This window comes from Poecilia reticulata, linkage group LG20, assembly GCF_000633615.1.
Source record: "Poecilia reticulata strain Guanapo linkage group LG20, Guppy_female_1.0+MT, whole genome shotgun sequence".
Classification (NCBI taxonomy): Eukaryota; Metazoa; Chordata; class Actinopteri; order Cyprinodontiformes; family Poeciliidae; genus Poecilia; species Poecilia reticulata.
This window is the reverse complement of record NC_024350.1, coordinates 13,321,753-13,327,757: the sequence shown is the minus strand read 5'-3', so window position 1 is coordinate 13,327,757 and position 6,005 is coordinate 13,321,753.

Sequence of the window (6,005 nt, the reverse complement as noted above, 5' to 3'; positions counted from 1 at the left end):
TAGTAAAGAAACATAGCATTAAAGGACAATTGCACTTTTTTTCAATTTTGTAGAATTTTTTGTGTAAGAGATAAGTGCTAGCTATTACAGTTATTCAGTCATACTTAAATAACTTGATACCTGAAGTATTGCATAAGAAGTGTTGTATATGGAGTATGTTCATTACACAAGAAGAATAAATCTTCCTGTTCGATGCTAAAGAAAGCTTGACGTGTGTGTCTCATCTTTTCTATATCACAGCATCACACGTTGAGGGAAGATCATCTAATACATTACCCTCAGCCATCCAAGGTTGCAGGGTAACAAATTTGGGGGCTCGTCCTGGATAGCGCCTCCTGCTGGCTTGGTGCTATCCAACAAAGAACCGAGGGATCCTGACTTCCTGTTCCATGAGCTGATGACCTAAGGGCAAGACTTCAGGTATCCAGAAATGTCGACGCTACATGAGCTTCAGTGGGAGATCCAGCAGCTGCTTCACCAACTGATGAATGACGCTAAAAGAGACCTGCTTCACCAGCTAGCAGTATCATGCCAAGATGAGGTGGGAGAAGACGTGCCAGGGGAGGAGTCATCCGAGGTGGAACTCTTTGACTTCATCGTTGACTTTTTAAGAAGTAAACGATTGAGGAGTCTGGAGGACCAAGGGATGTCGCGCCTGCTGATGTTTCGTGACCTCATCAATGAACTGCAGTCAGCCCAAGAAGCAAAGAATCTGCATCATTCAGTGGATGAAGAGGAAGTTGCATCGGTGTACAAGACTGAGCAGACTGTAGCAGCTTCAGTAATGAGTAAGACAGTATCAACACCAGTTGTTGCTGATCAGGTAACTGGGTTAGTAAAACTGACAGATGTTGCTGCATTACTCCCACGAAGAGAATTTCGGATTCATACTGGTCAGATCTCAGACTCTGACTCAGATGTGAGCTTTAACTGTTTGTGTAAGCAAATTGATGAAGGACTGAGTGAATGTTTCACTGAGGCTGAGATCATTAGAACAGTTCTCAGAATAATTAAACTTGGCACATTTAAAGACATGCTCATGACAAAAGATAGTCTGACTGTAACTGAACTGAAGCGTTTTCTCAGAGCACAACTTAAAGATAAGAGCAGCACTGAATTATTTCAGGAACTGAGCAATGCGAGACAAAATGATAAAGAAGGTCCACAACAGTTTATGTATAGACTGATGGGGTTAAAACAGCGTGTACTTTTTGCTTCCARARTAAGTACAGGTTTCCAGTATGACAAGAAGTTAGTTCAGGGAGTGTTTCTACATTCACTTTACCAGGGGATACRTGAAAAATATTCWTATKTCCGAYGAGATCTTAAACCCCACCTTTCAGACGAGAAGGTTACTGATGACTTTATCCTAGAAGTGATAACAAGGTCAGTAGGTGAAGAGACAGAGAGACAGAATAGACTAGGTCAGGCTCTCAAACCAAAGGTAGTCAGTGTCAGTACAGTGCAGATGGATAAGAAAAATCAGAATACAGTTCAGATGCAGGCAGAAGTCCAAGCTAATCGTACTGCCATACAAGAGCTAACAGCACAGGTTTCATCACTGACGAAGAGTTGAGAGAAAGCTTTAACACCTATGCTTAGTTCAGGGACTGAAAGCGTTCACACACCTTTTCCCCACCAAAAACAACCAACAAAGCCAGAAGCTAAACGAAGGTGCCAGCAATGTGCCTCCGAAGGAACTGAGAGCTGCAGCCACTGTTTCAAATGCGGGAAAGAGGGACACAGAACGGTTGGCTGTCTGATGAGGAACAACCAGTCGGGAAACTGGGGGAGGTCGCTGGGGCGGGACCACCAGTGACCAGAGAGAATGCAGAGTCCCACCCCACTGCAAAGCGGCATCCTGAAGAGAGCACATCATCCTCCATCAGGCCCATCAAACAAAACAACTTTACTAAGAGGAAACATGTTGCACAGCTGATTGGTGGTAGATGCACTGTGACATGCCAACTAAATGGGGTCAAGTTGCAGATGCTATTGGACAGTGGGGCACAAGTGAGCATAGTGGAGAAGTCATGGGTGCAGAAAGCTCTACCAAATGTAACGATCCAACCACTTGRGAGTCTATTACCAGAACACCCTCTCAAAGTCACAGCAGCTAATGGAACAGAGGTGCCATTTGATGGGTGGATAGAAGTCCTGCTCGAGATCAAAAGCATCAAATATGGYTCAGTTGCTCTCTATGTTCCATTGCTTGTAAGTCAAGATAGTGTAAGTAGCCCTTTGCTAGGCTTTAATGTGATACAAGAAATCATAATGGGAAACGCTGACCAAACGAACAAGATCAACTTAGTGGACTTACTGTCAGAGGCTTTGAGAATCCAAAAGAGTAGTGTTGAAACTCTAGTCTCTGTGGTTTGCACTATGCCATCTCAAAAAGAATCAAAGAGTTCAACAGTGAGAGTTGGAAAGAAGGGTCTTAATGTTCAAAGTGGCCAAATCTGTGAAGTAAAATGTTGCATCAGAACTTTTCCAGGAGGAGGAGTAATGTTGTTTGAACCAGACATACAGAGCATCGTGCCAGACGGGTTGGAGTTATTTCCTGCTCTGGTTGATGTTCCTGTTGGAGTTTCAAAAATGGTGAGAATTCCAGTCCAGAATTCAACCAACCACGACATTTTTTTACCTCCAAGAACAGCTTTAGGATTCATCGAGAAAATTGATGGAACCAAACCTCTGAATATCTCCCCATCACCTCACAAACGAGTCAGTGGACAGGATGATCCACTCTTGTGCACCACTCATGTGAACTCTCCAAATGATGGAGACTGCGCCAAAAAGAGAAACCACACACCTGTTCATTCACAAGAAAAATGGCATCCGAATGTCAATCTGGATCATCTGTCTGAACATGAACAGGATATGGTACGCCAAGTATTGTATGAAGAATCAGATGTGTTTGGATCTGAAGAAGGCGACATTGGATGTATTCCTGGTTTACAGCTCCAGATTACCACAACAGATAACACCCCTGTCCAAAAAAATTATAACTCCATTCCTCTGCCATTGTTTAAAGAGGTTAAGGACTATATTTCCAACCTTTTGGATAGAGGGTGGGTCAGAAAGTCAGTTTCAGCTTATTCCTCACCTGTCGTCTGCGTGCGAAAGAAAGACCACAGTTTGCGTCTTTGTGTTGACTTCCGTGAACTCAACTGTAAAACCACTCCAGACCACCATCCAATACCACGCATTCAGGATCTATTGGACAGTCTTGGAGGAAATTCATGGTTCTCCATTTTGGATCAAGGAAGTGCATATCACCAAGGGTTTGTGAGTGAGGAGTCAAGGCATCTGACAGCATTTAGCACACCTTGGGGTCTTTACGAATGGGTAAGGATTCCATTCGGACTGACCAATGCGCCAGCTGCATTCCAGAGATGTATGGAAGGTGTATTAGAAGGTATCAGGGATTAGTGCTGTGTACCTTATTTAGTTCCTCTGCTACTCAAAATCATTTGAGGAACATGTGGACCATCTGAGGCAAGTTTTCTGCAGAATGAGACAACATGGCATTAAACTTCAACCAGCCAAATGCAAGCTTTTCAAGAGACAAATTTGTTATCTGGGACGAATGGTTCCAGGAGAAGGTGTCCAAATTGACCCAAAAGATTTGGAAGCTGTAATAGCTCTGAAGGAGAAGAAACCTCACACAGTTGGAGAAGTTCGGACATTGCTAGGTTTCCTTAGTTATTACCGATCCTTCATTCAAGATTTCTCACGACTGGCAAGACCTCTGTTTGAACTCCTTCAAAGCTCAGCTGACACAAGTAAGACCAACAAGCTCCAGACTTCTAAGGGTTGAGGTTGCAAAATTAAAGAAAACACAGGCCAGCTTCCCTCTCGCACACCTGTGACATGGACGACATCCAAGGTTGCAAGGTAACATATAGAGAACCACTGCAATAAATCAATATGAGGAATTTTATTAAGCTAAGTTATTTATTAAAACTAGTTTTTATTCAGAGCCGTAAGTTTTTGTAAAGGTGTAGCAGAGATTAGATCTGTGACACTGACCCAAACTCATAAGCAACATTTGAATCTTAGTTTGACTTCTATCGGTCTCAACAGGTTGCTTATTGAGAAAATCACTTTTGTTATTCATTGCTACTTACTAGTCATTTTTGATGGTGCAGCTTGAAAACAAGCAAAGAAAATTTTAAACCACATTTTAATTAAATTTGCMGACCCCCCCAAAGTTGGTCTTAAAAAATGTCCCTGTTTGAGGTCCCCCCCAATAATGAGATGGGATTTACGCCCTTGCAATTACACAGAACGATTACTACACAGGAGTGCCACGGGCAGGCTACAATAAAACACCACTCTGAAATGTCCTGGTTTATCACTCACTCTTTTAACACCCCAGTTTGTGCATGGCCAGCATACTCACCAAACATGTCACCCATTGAACATGGTTGGGATGCTCTGGATCAGACAACAGCATGTTCCAGTTCCTGAAAATATCCATCAGCTTTGCACAGCCATTAAATGTTGGTCCACATTTTAAAGGACTGGACCATCACTCCACAACCAACAAGCTGATCAACTCTATGTGAAGGAGATGTGTTGCACTGAGAATGAAATGGTGGTCACACCAGATACTGACTGGTTCTGAGACCCCAGAATTAAGCAAACGGCACATTTCAAACTGGTCTTTTAATGTATGTGGCCTTCCTAAGACACAGCTGTAATCAATCTATCAGTGATGCGGTCAGGGGAGGCACCTGTCATCATGGAAAAATAATATAAAATCATTTATATTTCTCTTTTCATGTACTATAAAGTATCTATTTTTTACTTAGCTTAACCAATTCCGATGAGTTTTTCTTCAAAATCGCTGCATTTTCCAATTCAAATGCTCAGAAGTGAAGCCGGTGAGGCAACAGCGAGCTGAACCTCATCTGGGATTATGCAACCTCTCGCTAACTGCACTGGCTGCCATTATATGACATTATATTATATGTCCTGTCTGTACGCCGGCAGTAAAATGCCTAAGAAACATTTAATATGTGGACTGATTTTCCATAATTTTGCTTATGTATATAATGTACAGTGTTTTTTGTCACTAACTGTGTGTGTACTGTGTTTTGGGTGCGGAGGAGCGATCAGAAACGGCAGAGAACAGACTAGAGGCGCTCATGTTCCCAGATATTGTGACTGCACAACTGCAGAGTAAGACACAGTGAGCTAGCCATGGAGCTAGGCACACAGTAAATAAGTAAAGTACAGTAATACATTTTCTTCTCTCTTCCGACGTCAACATGAAATACTACATTTCTACACTTAAACAGTTTTCTAAAGTGGATTTTCAATTGAAGCAGGAGATGATAACTAAAGGAAGACTAACACCGAGCTGAAAGTTTTGCTTCAAGACAGTTTGATGATTCTCAAACGGAGTAGAAAAGACATGCCGAGGATAGACTTGACTTTGGATGAACGGATATTTTTGTGCAGAATTAGGGGTGTAAAGGTAAGACAGCAATAAGATGTTTTAGTTTAGTTTTTTTTAATTAAATGTGCGTTTTGTGGGCTACAGTTAATGTTTAAATAATTCAGTAAAGTAGAAGCGGTAGCTAATCTACCGAAGCAATTATTTATTAATAAAACATTAAGCCTAAAACGTACTACAGCAACAAACTAAATATTCTGTTCTGTGTGAAAAATTCTTGAAAGTTTTTTGGCGTTAAACCCAAAAACATCCTAAAACATTGCATTGTTGACAGTTGCTATGGCAACGAGTCTGCGTAGCTTGGCAATAGCTTGTGCTGCGTAGCTTGTGCTATGCTGTGGATCATAGCACAAAATTAATACCTACATCTTTAAGTTTCACTGAGTTAACGCAGCTATGTATGACATGTAAAAGATTAGTCTTTTTGCCCCCCAGCGTTGTATGCATGCGCGAAATTTCCATAGGTCCAATAACATGCAGTGTATAGGTCATAAGTCAGTGCCTCACCAGCAATGAACCGCACGTCACTGATCTGTGTGTG